General features: G+C 41.0%; 2 long non-coding RNA genes across 3 annotated transcripts; one reads left to right on the forward strand and one right to left on the reverse strand.

Annotated features, from left to right (window-relative positions):
• The first annotated feature begins 1,789 nt into the window (after window positions 1-1,789).
• Window positions 1,790-4,461, forward strand: LOC133462787 (uncharacterized). Its single transcript, XR_009784281.1, has 4 exons — window positions 1,790-1,927; window positions 3,112-3,197; window positions 3,459-3,572; window positions 4,276-4,461. It is a non-coding gene; the product is annotated as an uncharacterized LOC133462787 (long non-coding RNA).
• Window positions 4,462-5,822: 1,361 nt separating this feature from the next.
• Window positions 5,823-8,135, reverse strand: LOC133462796 (uncharacterized). Of its 2 annotated transcripts, XR_009784284.1 has the most exons (4): window positions 8,070-8,135; window positions 6,575-6,660; window positions 6,247-6,342; window positions 5,823-6,006 (listed from the first exon to the last, which is right to left on the reverse strand). It is a non-coding gene; the product is annotated as an uncharacterized LOC133462796 (long non-coding RNA). The 2 variants fall into 2 exon arrangements; XR_009784283.1 differs by lacking the exon at window positions 8,070-8,135 and having other exon boundaries at window positions 6,575-6,686.
• Between the last annotated feature and the right edge of the window lie 10,835 nt (window positions 8,136-18,970).

Here is an 18,970-nt window from a genome sequence, read left to right on the forward strand (position 1 = left end):
CGTGCCCAAAAAGTCACCAAATTTTGCACGCAAGCCAGGCCTCGCGAAAAATTTGATATTTAATGGTTTGCATTAATGGGCGTGGCAAAATGGCTCAACAGCGCCCCCTAGAAAACTTTGTGCCTCAAGCCCCACAATACAGTTTGACGTACATGAATGAAAATCGGTACACACCTGTATCATATCGCAACTTAAAGAAAAGTCTCTTGGCGCCATGGCCGAAACCGAACAGGAAGTCGGCCATTTTGAACATTTTGAATGAATCGTGTAATTTTGGCGAAATTTATGCCATTCCTTCGGCAGTTAATTCAGCCCGAACCGTAACGTGCACCCAGGTGTTATACATCAAAATATGCGTCTCGATCCTGCGACTACGCGCATTTCTTTTCTCTTTCAAAAGTGTTACCGTGGCGACGCTAGACTCCAAAAAGCACGCCCTACCTTCATCTGATTGGTCCATATTTGATAGTTCCCCAAAAGTCACCAAATTTTGCACGCAAGCCAGGCCTGGTGATAAATTTGATATTTCATGGTTTGCATTAATGGGCGTGGCCTAACGGCTCAACAGCGCCCCCTAGAATACTTTTATCTGCCATAACTTTGGAATGGTTTGACATACAGAGTCATGGGTGGCGTCATCGGACTCGGTATTGAGTCTTTGACCATAATTGGTGAAAATTAGCCCCGCCCCTTCTTCTGATCGGTTGTCCCTATTTTCTGCTATAACTTTTGAATGGTTTGACATAGGAAGTCGTGGGTGGTGTCATTTCTGATATCCTTATGGGGGGCGGTGGCCATGAGTGCGAGGGCCCGTTCGTCGCTGCTTGCAGCTTTAATTTTACTTTTCTTCTTATCATTTTATTTCATTTATTCGTTATTTAAGCGTACTCTTAAATTAGCAACCTATGCTTTTATTATTTTACCTTCTTTTCTCATAATTTTATTTCATTTATTTGCTATTTACTGTCTAATAATGTCTTGCCGCTTTTAATGTCGATGTAAAGCACTTTGAATCACCTTGTGTTGAATTGTGCTATATAAATAAACTTGCCTTGCCTTGCCTTGTACTATATTTTGCTCATGTTTTACATCCTCCATGTTTCCTCACCAGATCTTATTCTGGGTATTAAGTGGTGTTTGGAAAGCTGAGCAAGCAGGTCCCAGACGTAAAGCTTTTTCCTGCTGACATAGTTAAATGTAACATGTGTTGAAAATGGACAGAATGATCACCAGAAATCCCTTCAGCTTTACAACTATGCTCTCTCAGTCAGCTTATATTATCCAGTTCATGTTTCTAACCTACTGTTTCACAATTGATACATAAGTGGCCCACACTTGAATCATAATAATATGATGTTAGGTAGATTCCTCAAAGGGCTTCATAATGTGCTTCTCCTTTGCTCATGAACTGACCGTGGTGCAGCAGCTAGAATATTCTCCAACTTTAGGATCAGGCTCATTATTCCTCTTTTGAATGTCTTTAGATTATTGTCTCCTTCTCAGAGCAAATTACAATACATCTTTTCTTCCGCAACAAGACTGAGGATCATGATCATGTGACCTTAAAGGGGTCACAACTGTCAGAGTGAAGAAAGAAAGCAACATCGTAACCAGAAACATGAAGAAAGTAGTGTTGCCGTTATATTGTTCAATAGCTGTGTTTTGTCCGTTTTATTGCTACATCAAAGCCTCTGTCAAATCCTCAGACACAATGTTTCTGGGAATGTTCCTCTTTTTAAAGCCATTTTGTTGTAGTCAGTGCTGACCAATCACGTTGTGTCGGAAGGACAAAGGGACGGCTCTTGATGCACGAGTATTAAAAGAGTGAGCAGACTGTAAAGACAACACTTCTTTATTGAAGGCAGAGACGAACATTTTACATTCATCCCCAGAAGACAAAGGTGCAACCCAACCCTCCACTGTACAGGTAGACCACACTCTCACTGCAGCCTTTCTTTTTAATGTTCATGTAGGTTTATTTCTAGTGACTATTTTACAGTGGGAAAACATGGAATGTTTTATTCCCCTTTTATGGATGCAAATAGTTGGACCTATAAAATATACATTTTATCTAAATGTACAAACCCCCAACTGGTTGGGGCGTCTGACCGTCCTTCCTGAGTTTTTCTCTCTACAGTCTCCTGCTCAGGATGAGGTTGGTATCGAGGGAAAGTTTTGATGCTACAGTCTGTTGGTTTCTAAAACGAGACAATAATTATTATGAAGGTTATTTTATTGGCCTTGTTGGTCAGTAAAATGTTAAATTGGACTAATTTAAAACGAAATGAACTGTATTGTTGAAGTGACTTGAGGAGGCATTTCTTGTGATTTAGAGTTGGATAAATAAAGCTGGATTGAAGAAGTTTAAATTCAAAACAGATAAATAATATAACAATAGGTAAGAGTTTGACATTGACATATGGAATATGGACTCACATTTTCTGATTTATTAACTTTAAGATAGAACTAGACATAACTTTTTTCCAAATATATCACAATTTTATTGCATCATTTACAGAACATTACTGACTTTTTGATCAGCATCCATCTCAACACTATTGCATCAGCCAGTTCTAAGGATGATGGAGTGGGTACAAATATCTCCATCAGTCCAGGATTGTGTGTCTAAACAAGCTGTACTTGGGCTTTTTTTTGACTTGGCGTTTTTATAAATAAAACTAAAATATATTAAATTGAAATTGTTCAAAATACAAAACAGAGATAAAATAATACAACAAGAGATTAGAGTTTGATGATATTGACCATTTTCTCTGCAATATGGACTCACGTTTTCTGATTTATATCGAACACTTGTCCAATTTACATTAACTTTATAAGATGGAACTGGACATCTTTTTTCAAAAGATATCACAATTTAATTTCATAATTTTCAGAACCTTACTGACTCTGAATCTTCATGCAGAAGTGTTCAACTGATGTTTGAAGCCATTCAGACACCAATCTATAAGTTTGAACCCTGACAATTTATAATTCTTGATCAGCATCCATCTCAACCCTTTTGCATCAGCCAGTTGTAAGGATGATGGAGTGGGTACAAATATCTCCATCAGTCCAGGATTGTGTGTCTAAACCAGCTGTACTTGTTTCCAGCTCTCAGGACCAGAGCCTGTCTTCTCCAGACTACAAGATGAGAACTGCAGTATGTGCCATCCTTCTCCTGATGCTTCTGTGTCAAGGTGTGTGTGATCCAGCCAAACATTTCTACATGTCTCAACACTTGTGTGATCATAAGAGATAATTCTCTGCTTTTTTAGTACGGTAGCTGGTCACACTGATCTTACACGTAAGTAATTACTGTCAGAAAGTAATTGTCATAACATCCCCTGACACAGTAGGTCTCACCACTCCAACTTGTTACAGCAGTGATTACAGCACAGTTTCTCTGATTACTGTGGTTTTTGCTGCCACTGTAAAAAGTTTTCCTTACTGTGTCCCAGGAGAAGCTCTGAGATGCAACCACTGCATTGCAGCTGGGAGCAGAATGTGCACGCCAACCTTCACAGAAACCTGTTGGGACAGTTCTGATGTATGTGGTGCCGTCTCATTCGGATGTAAGTACTCGATGGAGGTTTGATGGTTCCACTGGGAAAATTAATTAATGATTAATCAACTATCTAAAGCATTACAGAGCTGTCAGGACAGTCAATTTATAATTGCGGAGATCTCTTCTGAAAGAGAGTTTAGTGGAAGTGGAAGGAACATTTTTCTGTCTTTAATCTCATGTGAAGTTAGTGTGCCATCTAAGTTGAGTTGAGTATTTATCCTCCAAAGTTTGACTTTTTACTGGAACTTTTTTTTTTTTACATTTAAATTATTTTCTATGTTGAGCTGAAGAGAAGAGATTATGTAGTTCACATTTGGTACAATGAATTCAGTCTAATTCAACCTATTTCCTATTTTGCAGTTTATTTTAGAGTGGAGAAGGAAACTTCAGAACTTGTGAACTTCACTGCTGAACTTGAATATTGAGATAAATGTTGGAGAACCTAAGAAAGAGATTTTATTTATTATTTAAGGACTGAAGGATTAATACAATCCTTCAGTCCTTCCAAAGGAGGGAAGATTAGGACATAAAAACCCAGACTGTTGACATTTATCCCTTCAGTTTTGATGAAGGTTGAGATAACTTTCCTGATATAACCTACTGCTGATTTCACTGAATGAATGAATGAATAATGCCACGCTGGCAGTTTCCTTTTATTCGAGCATGTTCACATTTAAAGTATAATTTATTACCCTTTTTTTTCATTATAGCAAGCACACTTCGTCAATGCATGCCCAGGTTGGTGTGTCGGGGATATATGGCATCGCCTGGTATATCTGCAAGATGCTGCAGAACTGACCGCTGCAACTGAGCCTCTTCATCACCGGCTGGACCGCATCATCTCTGATCTCTGGAAGCTTCTCTGTTGGCTCCACTCTGTTGCATTCAGATGAAAATATGTTTGACTTTTTTTGAATAAAAGAAAAGAGAACATTAATTTGTCCACCTTGTCATCATGAATTCAAATAAGCATGGATGGATGGATGGATGGATTCATTCACACTTTTAATCAGTAAGCTTGAAATCTCTGAACATCAGTACTTCAAAACATTAAATTATCAGGACTGGTGAAGGGTACTTTACTTTCAGATCTTATTCTGATACTGGTCTTTGGAAAGCTGAAAAAGCAGGTCCCAGATGTAAATGTAACATATATTGAAAATGGACAGAATGACCACCAGAAATCCCTTCAGCTTCAGCTTTCTTGGCATCATTCATGCATCCATCCATTTTCTATACCCGTATTATCCTTTGAATGGGTCACAAGGGTCTGTTGGAGCTTATCCCAGCTCATTACAGGAGAGAGGCAGGGATACACCCTAGAGAGTTCGCCAGCTTATCGCAGGACCACACAGACAGGTATCAGTCAGTCAGCTCATATTATCCAGTTAATGTTTCTAACCTAATGTTCCATAATAGATAAATAAGTGGCCCACACTTGAATCATAAATATATAACGTTATGTAGATTCCACAAAGGGCTTTACAATGTGTTTCTCCTTTGCTCAGGAACTGACCGTGGTGTAGCAGGTAGAATATTCTCCAAGTATGGGATCAGCATCATTATTCCTCTTTTGAATGTCTTTAGATTATTGTCTCCTCCTCAGAGCAAGTTACAAAACATCTTTTCTTCCACAACAAGACTGAGGATCATGATCATGTGACCTTAAAGGGGTCACAACTGTCAGAGTGAAGAAAGAAAGCAACATCGTAACCAGAAATATGAAAAAAGTAATGTTGCCGTTATATTGTTCAAGTCTTTTGTCCGTTTTATTGCATCAAAGCTTCTGTCAAATCCTCAGACACAATGTGTCAAGGAGAAAGGGCCGGTTCTTCAGGTAGATGCACAAGTATTATTCGTCTCTTGCATTCCTGGTTTAAGTGTGTTTAAGGAAGTCAGTTACTTTATACTGTTATCATGTTATCAATTTAGAATTTGAATTTCAAATCCATCCACCTCCATCTCTGTGTGCCTTCGACTGAAGAATGGATCACATTTGCATGTTTCCCAATCAGTAAACCATTATTAAACCTGTGATAAATGGCATCAAAAAAATGAATAAAATAAAATACTCCCACCAGCAGGTCTGTGACACGTCACAGTTGCTGCTTTAAATTGTCGATATTGTTTACTGCCATCTAACAGTACTATTATTTCATGGTTTTGAAGTACTGATGTTCATAAGTATAAAGCTAACTTAAAACAGGGCGCAAATACATCTCTTTTATTTTATTTGATTTTATTCAACCAAGTCCAACACACTTTCATCTGAATGCAACAGAGTGGATCCAACAGAGAAGCTTCCAGAGATCAGAGATGATGTGGTCCAGCCGGTGATGAAGAGGCTCAGTTGCAAAGGTCGGTGCTGCAGCATTTTGTTTTGTAAGGTCTTTGAAAGCTTAGGCACCGAGACCGGCTCATGCATCCACGAAATGAGTGCACTAAAATGAAAAATAAACAAATAAAAATAATGGTGTTCAAGTATACTCTGACTGTGAAAATACTCGATTAAAAGGAAACTAGAAGAATTATTCACTCATACAGTGAAATAAGCAGGAAGTTATATCAGGAAATGTATGTGAACCTTTATCAAAACTTGCTTAAGATAAATGATTTATCATAAATTAGTTTCCCCAGTGGAAACATTCAAGCTCCATCGAAGACTTTCTTAGAGGACTTACTTCTGAACACGATCGCAGCACACACATCATCTCTTCCTACACAGGTTTGTGTCATTCTCCCATCTGCGAATATTCTTTTGCATCTCAGAGCTTCTCCTGGGACACAATACAGAAAAAAAAGCATTTGCATTATTTTTTTCCTTTTCATACAGTGGCAGCAAAAGCCACAATAATCAGAGAAACTGTGCTATAATCACTGCTGTAACAAGTTGGAGTGGTGAGACCTACTGTGTCAGGGGATGTTATGACAATTACAGCTACCGTACTAAAAAAGCAGAGAATTATCTCTTATGAGACATGTAGAAATGTTTGGCTGGATCCCACACACCTTGACACAGAAGCATCAGGAGAAGGATGGCACATACTGCAGTTCTCATCTTGTAGTCTGGAGAAGACAGGCTCTGGTCCTGAGAGCTGGAAACAAGTACAGCTGGTTTAGACACACAATCCTGGACTGATGGAGATATTTGTACCCACTCCATCATCCTTAGAACTGGCTGACGCAAAAGGGTTGAGATGGATGCTGATCAGGAAGGTTCATTGTAAATTGGACAAGTGTTCAATATAAATCAGAAAAGGTGAGTCGATATTACAGAGAAAATGTGAAATATCATCAAATTATTATTTTCTCTATGTTTACATTTTAGACTCTTATAATTCACGGGGTTTGCAGATAAAAAATGTATATTTTATAGGTCCAACTATTTGCACCCATAAAAGGTGAATAAAACATTCTGGGCCCGATTTACTAAGATCCTAAATAAAGAGTACTAAATTGCGTGTGCACTGAAAAAGTTTGCGCGGTGATCAACTAAGATTGCGTGCGCAATTGATAACAGGTGCAAACAGCAGTATTTAAATGAGGTGTTGCGTGTCTTACGGTTTGCGGCGCAAACTTTGCGCCATGGAGAGTGGATGGAAAGCAGGATATAGTTGCAAGCGCAAAATGAAATTTGACGAGTTGGAGTTATAGAGATATTAGTGGAAGAGGCAAATTGTTGTGCCGTATTCAGCAGCCCTGCCGTGAAAAGCACCCCCTCATACACACTCACACAAACACATACTTAGGAGTTTATATTATATATATTTACAAATATTATGGAAGACAACACAGTAAGCAGGCTATTAATTAATGACATCAATAACCATTCACCCGATTTTTTTTTTTACCCGAATCCATGAGCGCATTTAAACATGAATCATTAACACAAAACTGGACGCTAAACAGAACATGGACAACAGAACATGAACACAACACTGAATGAGAATATCATTTTTGTCAGACGAAGGGGTTCTTTTCACGGCAGGGGTGCTGAATACTGCACAACACCGGGGTATGACTGCAGAACAAGTATAGGCGCACAATGAGAAACACTTTTTTCTCCATGAAAACACGTGATTTATTTATTATCACAAATAAAAAAATGAACGTGCCTCCTGTGGCAACCTTTTGCTGAATAATACTCGATTTAACATTCAAATAAAATATTTCTCCTTTTGCATGTGGAGATTAGCACCTTCCTGTCGAACGTATTAAATACAGACGCAATCACAATCCATGCAATAACTTTCAGGCTTGGTAAATCTCATTGCGCGTGGTAAATGGACCAATTTGCATCTTTCCCTCCCAGTATTTAGCGATTTCTGGATCTTCTAGATCAGCTGGCACTTTGGTTTGCGGGTGCTGTCAAGTTTGCACACGTTTTTACACACGCAAACCTTTAGTAAATCGGGCCCTCTATGTTTTCCCACTGTAAAATAGTCACTAGAAATAAACCTACATGAACATTAAAAAGAAAGGCTGCAGTGAGAGTGTGGTCTACCTGTACAGTGGAGGGTTGGGTTGCACCTTTGTCTTCTGAGGCTGAATGTAAAATGTTCGTCTCTGCCTTCAATAAAGAAGTGTTGTCTTTACAGTCTGCTCACTCTTTTAATACTCGTGCATCTACCTGAAGAGCCGGCCCTTTGTCCTTCTGACACCATGTGATTGGTCAGCACTGACTACAACGAAATGGCTTTAAAAAGAGGAACATTCCCAGAAACATTGTGTCTGAGGATTTGAAAGAGGCTTTGATGCAATAAAACGGACAAAAGACAGCCATTGAACAATATAACGGCAGCATTACTTTCTTCATGTTTCTAGTTTGGATGTTGCTTTCTTTGTTCCCTCTGACAGTTGTGACCCCTTTAAGGTCACATGATCATGATCCTCAGTCTTTTTGTGGAAGAAAAGATGTTTTGTAACTTGCTCTGAGGAGGAGACAATAATCTAAAGACATGCAAAAGAGGAATCATGATGCTGATCCCATAGTTGGAGAATATTCTACCTGCTACACCACGGTCTGTTCATGAGCAAAGGAGAAACACATTGTAAAGCCCTTTGTGGAATCTACATAACGTTATATGTTTATGATTCAAGTGTGGGCCACTTATTTATCTATTATGGAACATTAGGTTAGAAACATTAACTGGATAATATGAGCTGACTGACTGATACCTGTCTGTGTGGTCCTGCGATAAACTGGCAAACTCTCCAGGGTGTATCCCTGTCTCTCTCCTGTAATGAGCTGGGATAAGCTCCAACAGACCCTTGTGACCCATTCAAAGGATAATACGGGTATAGAAAATGGATGGATGGACTTGCTCTGAGTGGTGAGGAGTTATTCTAGTGTCTTGGTTTACTTTCCTCTCTATTCCTCTCCTTCTCTCCTACTAATCCCTGCGAACGCACTGCAGACTGAGTCAGCCATCTTTCTTTTGCCACACACATAAGGCTGAATTATGGTTCTGCAACAAATCGACGCCGTGCCTACGCCGTGCCTACGCCGTGCCTACGCCGTGCCTACGCCGTGCCTACGCCGCAGGTTGCGCCGTGTCGCGCACCCCACGCCGTGCCGAGTCAAACATTCATCTGAATGGAGGCAACAGAGAAGCTTCCAGAGATCAGAGATGATACGGTCCAGCGATGAAGAGGCTCAGTTGCAGCGGTTGGTCCTGCAGCATCGTCCGTTACGTAATCTTGTTGTGAACCAACACTGTATGCTGCCCATGCAACCACGATATTAGTATACAATAAAATGGGGGGAAAGAAAGGTATTAAATTATACTCTGAATGTGAATTTATTCTGTTTTCATATGGAAAAACAAGGCATTTTAAGTAATTAAGCAAATGCATTCTAACATATCACATTCAAGACACGTCAGCATGATGCCTGACATAAACTATACAAACTATACAAACTAATTATCAACACAAACTCAATTAAAAAAGTAAGAAAGTAAAATATAATAAAAAGAAAGAAAAGACAGAAAGCAATCAGTTTCACACTAGGGTCTTCAAAAATGTCATGCCTTCCCCGAATTTCCCGGTGAACATGCAATCAAAGAAACGTGGCCGGTAGTTTCTATGTCACTGTTATTTAGGATCATTATTATTTAGGATTTTAAAAAGGACTTGTTTTGTCTTGGGGCTTACAGTTTAGTGGTGTATTTAGTGCTCCATTTCTTCATTTCAAGTTTAGAGAAGAGCTAGTGTCTGGAATTCCTGTTTGATTGTGTTGGGAACAGCATGTTGGTAAGGTGATCCCGTATTATTAGGGCCCGAGCACTGAAAGTGCGAGGACCCTATTGTATCTGTGATGTTTATTATTATTATTATTATTATTATTATTATTATTATTATTCTCGCCGTAAATAAATTGCCTTTTTGGAGGCCTTAAAATGCTCCAAAACTCACCAAATTTTGCACACGCTTCCAGAGTCGCGTAAAATTACGTATTTTATGGGCGACAGGCATGGGTCAAAAAGGATTAGGCTCTATAGCGCCACCTATTTTATGTTTTTGAAGAGCCCCATAATATGGTTTGACCTACAGCAATGTCCTTTATGTGTCTATTATATCAGACAAAGCCCTACAAAAAAGTCTCTTGGACCCATGCTCTAAGTTACACAGGAAGTCCAGCATTTTGAACAGAAAATGTCATTTTTCATGAATTATGGTCATTTCCAGGCCTCGTACTTTAACGAACTCCTCCTAGAGATTTTATCGAATTGGCTCACAACTTGGTTTGTACAATCTAGACACATGGCCGACGCTAAATTGCGAAGCTTTTACGTTTCTGCCAGAGGGCTTGACCGTAGTGATCCACCGAAGTTTGAGGTCATTTTTAAGCCTCGCCATCAAACATCAATTGGCTGTAATTCAGCAATACATGATTTGATGTTGTTGAAAACGTATGTGCATGATTGTAGACTGAGCCTGAAGACATCTATGGTGGAATATTCAGGATCGGTTGTAGCGCCACCTGTTGGCACCAGGAATTGTCATGTCTTGTAGTATGCATCTGTGCTCCAAGCGAGATGAGTGTATTGATCTCAAAGTTGGTCAGATAATAGGTAAGACATTGACGATGACTGACAGAGAAAACTGTAAGTTCTTATCAAAGGGCGTCGCTGTCAGAGGTTGTCAAATTTCGGTGTCTCGCCATGAACATAAAAGTTGTTTTAACTTTCAAATATTTGGTCCAAATTGACCCAAAATCCGTACATTTAATCAGGCTTCCATTCTGAACAAGTGGATATGACAATCTTGGATGAACTCACTCACTTTTTTCAAAATATGAACTAATCTCCAAATAAATTATAATTTTGTCATGCAATGTCCAATCAACTTCCAACTTTGCAAATATGTTATTTATTGTGATATAAAAACAATGTCGATTTGAGCAGTTTAGATCAAACAGGCGATTTGTAATGATTTTTTCTGGTTTGAATTGAAAGCTGAGTTTTCATCCCTGTGAGAAGTGCAGCTCTCACACTGGAGAGGGAGGCGGGGCTGAGTTTTCCCTGCAGCGTCGGCTCCATGGATGTATTGGTCGGCTCTGACTTTTTTTCTAAGTTAGAGAGTCGGGCCAGGCCAATCAGAGGCCACTTAGGCCAGCAGCTTGTGAGTAGGGCAAGATGATTGGTTTGTTCCGATTAACACCCGCCCCAACAGCCCGTGCGTGGAGGAAGGTGTGTGCGTGTGTGCGTGTGTGTATGTGTTTAGCAGAGAGGAGACGCGCTCGACATGAAGCTGAGCTCGTTCCAAAGATAAAGTAAGTTAACTTGAAATTAAAATAAGGATTTAGATTTTAAAGTGACTGATTTACAAGACACTTCATTATAATTATTATTTACTGATTTTGAAAGTTATTCTTGCAACAAATGGGATATATAATCAGTAGGACTACTCGAGTTGAGGGGGGGTGAGGGGGGATGGCCTCCCCCCTGAAATAAAAACGGTCCAAATCATCCCCCCAGTAAAACTGTCATCCCCTCTTTCCATCCCTTATGTCATTTCATCAATGAATGTGGTTTTACTGCTATTTCAACAGTCCGGACGCCGTCCTCCGCGGACCTAGGCACTTCTATTTTAACCAGCGCAGCGTTACTTTATGGCATTTGTTCAGCAGACCTTACAGACCAATTGCATACGAGTTAAGCCATCCCACGTGATGCTGCTCAGCCAATCAGATCTGTGTAAACAGCGTGACTGGGTCAATGACGTGACGCCTATATTTTCTGAAAAAAACTTTTTTTTTTCGATTCAAAAAAGGTTTAAATGGATATAAAAATATCATATATATGAACTACCTGTCCCATATATGGACTCACTTGAATTTTACAAAATATACTAGTTACTTGGGATTTTGTTGTTGTTTTAAGCGTCAAAATGTCATGTGGTGCGACCGTCCGACCAGGACTCTGGTTTTGAAAACTTTTTTTGAGATCACTAATGTATTTAAATCAATTTTCTGCTCAATCTGGCATGGCATCTGGCGCGACCATTAAAAAAACAACCATTTTTGTAAAATACTGAAAACTTGTACAAAAAAAAGATGTCAAGATGTTAAGGAAATTAATTTATTTTAATATGAATCATGGTTGTACCACATTACCCTTTTTAAGGCTAGTGCCAATTCATCTTGACAAAAAACTCAATTAGAATTTTTTTATATGAATTTATGTGTACACAATATTCTTAATGTTTGAACTACTGCAATAGATTTTTTATTTATTTATTATGATGTATTATGATGTTCTGGACCTCCGCTTAAGTACATTTTCTCTGACTGGACCTAAAGTTTTAGTTGAATACCCCTGATTTAGAGTCATCACCAGACAAATAACACCAGAAAAATAACTTATTTGACAATTTTCACCTGTTTCAAGTAAATTTTAACTTGAAATAAGTAAAAAAAATCTGCCAGTGGGACAAGATTTATCTTCTCATTATTAGCAAAAAAAATTTGGGATAATACCAGATTCAAGTGACAAAGAAAAAATACACATTAAAGGAACAATAATTGATCAATAATTGATCAACTTTTTTGATCAGATAGGCTGTAATATCATCATGGCCAGCAGAAGAAGTTTTAAGGTTCTTAATATCAAGTACCTCCAAAGGCTTTATTGGTTCAAAATGATTTAAAGAGGGATAACCTTGATTTATAGAGCTTGTTTTTCCTCATAGCGAATTTCCTAAGTTCTATATGGTTTGTTAAGGTTTTCAGAGCTTCTTTTATCTTTATAAATAAGATAAAGGTTGTGTTTAGAATTGCACTTTGTGGCACAAAGCTTTCATCCATCCAGTGTGCTGTTAAACTTAAAAGTAAAAACGTTTTACTACCTCCTCGAAACGCTGACTTTGCAAGTATTGCAAGTTGCAGTCGCATGTGCTGGCTGAGGTAATGTGACAAAATTCTATATCGCAGATCCTTTAGCTCGCTCCATTTTGAAAAGTGTAGACTTCCGCACGGCGTGCTGACATTACGTGACTAGCGTGTGACAAACCTCACAGAGCACACATAGAATTAGAATTGAATAGATCTGCTCCTATGGATTGGCCCATTGTTACCGATACCCGATCTAGAGTTGTTTTTAATATCGATCCCGAAACAAAAATACAAATATCGGATCGGTGCATCCCTAATAGTGATGTTTATTTTTCCATATGAAATTAAAATGTATTCTATTCATTTCTTTTATAATCTTTGGTGGGATTACAAGAGAGTATGCTGGATAGATTAACCTGGATAATGATTCAATTTTGGTTAACAATTTTTTTCAGAGGTTTTCAGAGCTTCCTTTATCTTCCTTTATCGGTACACACCTGTATCATGTAACAACTTAAAGAAAAGTCTCTTGGCGCCATGGCCGAAACCCAACAGGAAGTCGGCCATTTTGAACATTTTGAATTAATCGTGTAATTTTGGCACAATTTATGCCATTTCTTCGGTCATTAATGCGGCCCGAACCGTAACGTGCACCCAGGTGTGTTATACATCAAAACGTGCGTCTCCATCTTCCGACACCACGCATTACTTTTCTCTTTCAAAAGTGTTACCGTGGCGACGCTAGACGGCAAAAAGCGCGCCCACCCTTCATCTGATTGGTTCAGACAGAAAAAACTTTGCGCCTCAAGCCCCATAATACGGTTTGACGTACATGAACGAAAATCGGTACACACCTGTATCATGTCGCAACTTAAAGAAAAGCCAGGCCTGTCGATACATTTGATATTTCATGGTTTGCATTAATGGGCGTTGCCTAACGGCTCAACAGCGCCCACTAGAATACTTTTCTCTGCCATAACTTTTGAAAGGTTTGACATAAAGAGTCGTGGGTGGTGTCATGGGACTAGGTATTGAGTCCTTGACCATAATTGGCGAAAATGAGCCCCGCCCCTTCTTCTGATTGGTTGTCCCTATTTCCTGCTATAACATTTGAATGTTTTGACATAGAGAGTCGTGGGTGGTGTCATGGGACTCTGTAATGAGTCCTTAAGCTTCTTTGACCTTAATTAGCCCCGCCCCTTCTTCTGATTGGTGGTCCCGATTTTCTGCTATAACTTTGGAATGGTTTGACATAGAGAGTCGTGGGTGGTGTCATCAGATTCTGTATGGAGTCCTTGACCTTCATTGGCCTCAATTAGCCCCGCCCCTTCTTCTGATTGGTTGTCCCTTTTTTCTGCTATAACTTTTGAATGGTTTGACATAGAGAGTCGTGGGTGGTATCATTTCTGATATGCTTATGGGGGGCGGTGGCCGTGAGTGCGAGGGCCCGTTCATCGCTGCTTGCAGCTTTAATTTTGTTTGACTTTCCGTCTGATAGAAACTCACTGCTATTAATATGACCGCCTGAAAAGATCATATTTATGGTATTTAAATATGCACACATATAGATTATATGTTTACTTGGACCCATTCAAAAATATAATTTTTAACATCTGGGAATAAAGAGATCCTAATTCTGAAGGCATGGCAGCTTTTACTTTGGCGGGGCAGTGAGCTGATCGTTTGTGCGCCACAATCATTTAAGTGTTGCAGGAAACCCAGCATTTAATACTGAGCAAATTTGTGCTGTGGGCATCACAGAAAAATGAGAGGTTACGTATAACTGTAGAATCTGTTGTGTTCCTCTGGACTAGATACCAGAGACGCCACTGATCTTCCCTTCGGTTTGTTCTAACCCTTCAGTCTTCATAAATAAAGTCTATATAGGTTCTCCAACATTTATCTCAATATTCCAGGTCAGCAGTGAAGTTCATAAGTTCTACCGAGTCTAAAATTAAACTGCAACATAGGAAATCTCCCTTTCACGTCCACCTAACTCTCTGCACAGAAGAGATCTCCTCAATTATAAATTGATTGTCCTGACATCTCTGTAATAGTTTAGACAATTGATTAATCATGAATTACTTTTCCAGTGGAACCACCCAACCTCCATCAAGGACTTTCTTAGAGGACTTACTTCCATATGAGACGGCAGCACATACATCTCTTCTTCTCTTACAGGTCTGTGTGAGGATAGGAATGCACATTCCCGTCCCATATTCAAAGCAGTGGTTGCATGTCAGAGCTTCTCCTGTGAAACAGTACAGAAAAATAGTAAGTACTGTCCTTTTGTTATTAGGACCCGAGCACCTACAGTGCGAAGGCCCTATCGTATCTTTAGGAATTCTTCTTCTTCTTCTTCTTCTTCTTCTTCTTCTTCTTCTTCTTCTTCTTCTTCTTCTCCTCCTTCTTCTTCTTCTTCTTCTTCTTCTTCTTCTTCTTCTTCTTGTGAGAGGAGTGTGAGTGGAAGAGCTGAGAGTGGATGGTAGATTTTTTCTCTTTTCTGTCCTTTGTTCTTTTCATGTATTGTTAGTGGTGTTTGTGTCAGTTGTTTAGTGTTGTGTTTGGTTAGTTTTATTTAAGTTTGTAGTTGTTTTTGTGTGTTTTTGCCAGCCAGGCTTTGTCTGGCTGGAGGACCACTCAAAGCCAAAAATGGCTGCCAGTGGCTTCTCCAGGCTGTCCCGGAAGCATGGCATCAAAGTCGGTGCCGGCTCTCCGTGCAGCGTGGAGGAGGTGGCTTTGGCTGTGGGGGAGATCATCGGGCACAGCTCTGTCATGTCTGCTGCCCGCATGAACAAAGCTGTGGTTTTGTTTTTGGAGAAGGAGGACCAGGTGAAATGTTTGGTGGAGAAGGGTATCACCGTCAATGGGCTGTTTGAGCCTGTGCTGCCGCTGACGCAGCCAGCAACTAAAATAACACTCTCAAACGTTCCTCCCTTCATCAGTGATGAGTTCCTGATAAGAGAGCTGTCTCGGCACGGTAAGGTGATATCACCAATAAAAAAGATCTTATCTGGTTGCAAGTCACCACTCTTAAAACATGTTGTATCGTACCGGAGACAGCTCTTTATGATCTTGAACAACAAGACCGAAGAGTTCAATTATCGTTTTTTTGTTCGTGTGGACGATTTTGATTATGTTTTGTTTGCGACTTCTTCCCTGGTGAAGTGTTTCGGCTGTGGTGAGGGGGGACACCTCATTAAGGCCTGTCCTAACCGCGCCGGCTCGGCTCCGCAGGGCTCCGGTGGGGGCCCTGCCACGGCGGCCGAGCGGCCAGCTCCTGCTGCGCGGCGGAGTCCTGATGCCGCGGTGGGGGGTGGGGCTGTGGGGGGAGCTGACTCAGACGCTCCGTCTGGGTCGGACCCCCCCGCGGCTTCATCCGCTCCGGTGGTTGAGAGTCGGGTGGAGAAGGAACAGGTGGAGAAGGAGCAGAGCAGGGACGGTGGTTGTTCTGAGGTGAGTGGTGAGAGGGAGAGTGGAGCAGGTGAAGGTGGTGAAATGGCAGCTGAGGTGACAGGTGGGCTTGGACCTGAGTTGTCTGAAGCAGGTGAGGTGACAAGTGAGCTGGGTGAGGTGACAAGTGTGCTGGGTGAGGTGACAAGTGAGCTGGGTGAGGTGACAAGTGTGCTGGGTGAGGTAGGTGAGCTGGGTGAAACTGGTAAAGTAATGGGTGAAACAGAAAAAATAACAGGTGAGCTGGGTGAAACCGGTAAAGTGACTGGAGAGTTGGGTGAAACAGAAAAAATAACAGGTGAGCTGGGTGAAACCGGTAAAGGGCCTGGTGAGTTGTGTGAGGCTGGTGCAGCTACTGAGGCTGAGGTCATGGAGGTCAGTGATCCTCATCCTTCAAAACGGCGCAGCAAACGAAAAAATACGCAGAAGGATGTTGTGGGCTGTAAGACTGGTCGGCTGTGGGCAAAACCAAGTGCTGCAGACAGCAGCGACAGTGAAGGCTGCATATCTGACTGCAGTGACATGTCCTGCAGTCAGATGACTGCCAGTCAGGGACATAAACTATACTCTGAAACCATGTTTAAAGCGTTCCTGCAGCAGACAAAAGGCATGAAAGGCCTGGATATAGAGCAGCATTTTCCTGACAAGCTCATTTTTTATAACTCAGCGAAACGTGTCATTAAAAACCGAGCTACATCAGATCTCACTGATCAGGAAATTTTTAGACTGAGAAAACAAATGCTTAAGGTGAGAAAGCAACTCGGTTTTTAATGATGTTGAAGCTGTTGGTTTTACTTTTATTTATCTCTTTTACTGTCTTTGCTTTTAACATCTCCATCATAATGGATTCTTTTAGAGTGGGGACGTTAAACGTGAATGGTGCCAGAGAGGCAAGGAAAAGGGCACTGGTGTTTGACACAGCAAGGATGAAAAATATTGATGTATTGTTTTTACAAGAAACACACAGCGATGAAGGCAATGAGGTGGACTGGAATAAAGAGTGGGAAGGAGAGGTGGCTTTGAGCCACAACACCACACTCAGCGGTGGAGTGGCCTTCCTGTTCTCTCGGAACTTTACTCCATCGTCCCTGGAGGTCGAGCATGTGGTGAAGGGGAGGTGTCTTTTAGTCAAGGCACAGTTTGAACATCACACACTGTTTTTTATGAATATTTATGCTCCAACAAACGGTACAGAGAGGAAGAGCTTTCTAGAAAAAGTCAACACTAGACTGAATTGCTGTGGGTCGGAGGATTTTTTATTCTTGGGTGGGGATTTTAACTGTACCGAGTACGAGTTTTTAGACCGTAATCATGCAGAGCCTCATCCAGCCTCCCAACACGCTCTGAAACAGCTGGTCTACTCCCACGGCCTGGTGGATGTGTGGCGAAGGATGCATACAGACTGCAGACAGTACACATGGTCCCACCTGAGAGAGGATAGAATCTCCTTAGCCAGACTTGATCGTTTTTATTGTTTTAAGCACCATTTTAATGTTTTTAAGCTGTGTAAAATAATGCCAGCTGGTTTTACAGATCATTCTTTGGTTTTATGTCATGTCACCATAAAGAACATTTTACCCAAGAGTGCATACTGGCATTTTAATTCAGTTTTAACATTTGACAAGGGTTTTAGCGAGGCTTTTAGTTATTTTTGGACTGGTTTTAGACACAGGAAAGATGATTTTACTTGTCTTAGGCAGTGGTGGGACCATGGTAAGACTGAGATAAAGCTTTTGTGTCAGCAGTATACTCTCAATGTCACACGTGACATCTGTCGGTCTATGAAAGACCTGGAGACTGAGATTGTGGAGCTGGAAACAATGAGTGCTTCCACAGGAAATCGAGGATATATTGAAATCCTCAAGTCCAAAAAATGGCTTTAGCCAACCTGCTGGACACCAGGGTACAGGGTGCACTGGTCCGGTCCCGGGTCCAGAACATCACAGCGATGGATGCTCCCTCTAGCTTCTTCTTTGGCCTGGAGAAGAAGCATGGACAGAAGAAAATGATCCACTCTCTGCTCTCTGACACGGGGCAGGAGCTCACTGAACCTGGTCAGATCAGAAGGCGAGCTGTGCAGTTTTATTCATCCCTCTATACCAGCGAGTATGTGGAGGATGATGATCTGTTTGAGGGGTTCTGTGGTGAACTGCCTCAGGTCTCTGAGGAGACCAACTCACAGCTAGACCGGCCACTGCAGATGGAGGAGCTACACGCCGCTCTGCAGGGTATGCAGGGACGGCGGTCTCCTGGCATCGATGGCCTGACGGTCGAATTTTACAAAGCCTTCTGGAGTGTTTTGGCACCTGACATTCTAGAGGTGTTTAATGAAAGTCTGACCTCAGGTTCTCTGCCACTGTCCTGTCGGAGGGCTGTGGTTTCCCTGCTGCCAAAAAAAGGGAATCTGCAGGACATCAAGAACTGGCGCCCCGTGTCACTGTTGTGCACTGATTATAAGATCCTGTCCAAGGCTTTGGCCAACAGGCTTAGAGAAGCTATGGAGCAGGTCATCCACCGGGATCAGACCTATTGTGTGCCCGGCAGGTCCATGGTAGACAATGTCTACCTAATTCGAGATGTTTTGGAGGTCTCTAGCTCATTGGGTATAAATACTG

Source organism: Cololabis saira, chromosome 16 (assembly GCF_033807715.1).
Source record: "Cololabis saira isolate AMF1-May2022 chromosome 16, fColSai1.1, whole genome shotgun sequence".
Classification (NCBI taxonomy): Eukaryota; Metazoa; Chordata; class Actinopteri; order Beloniformes; family Belonidae; genus Cololabis; species Cololabis saira.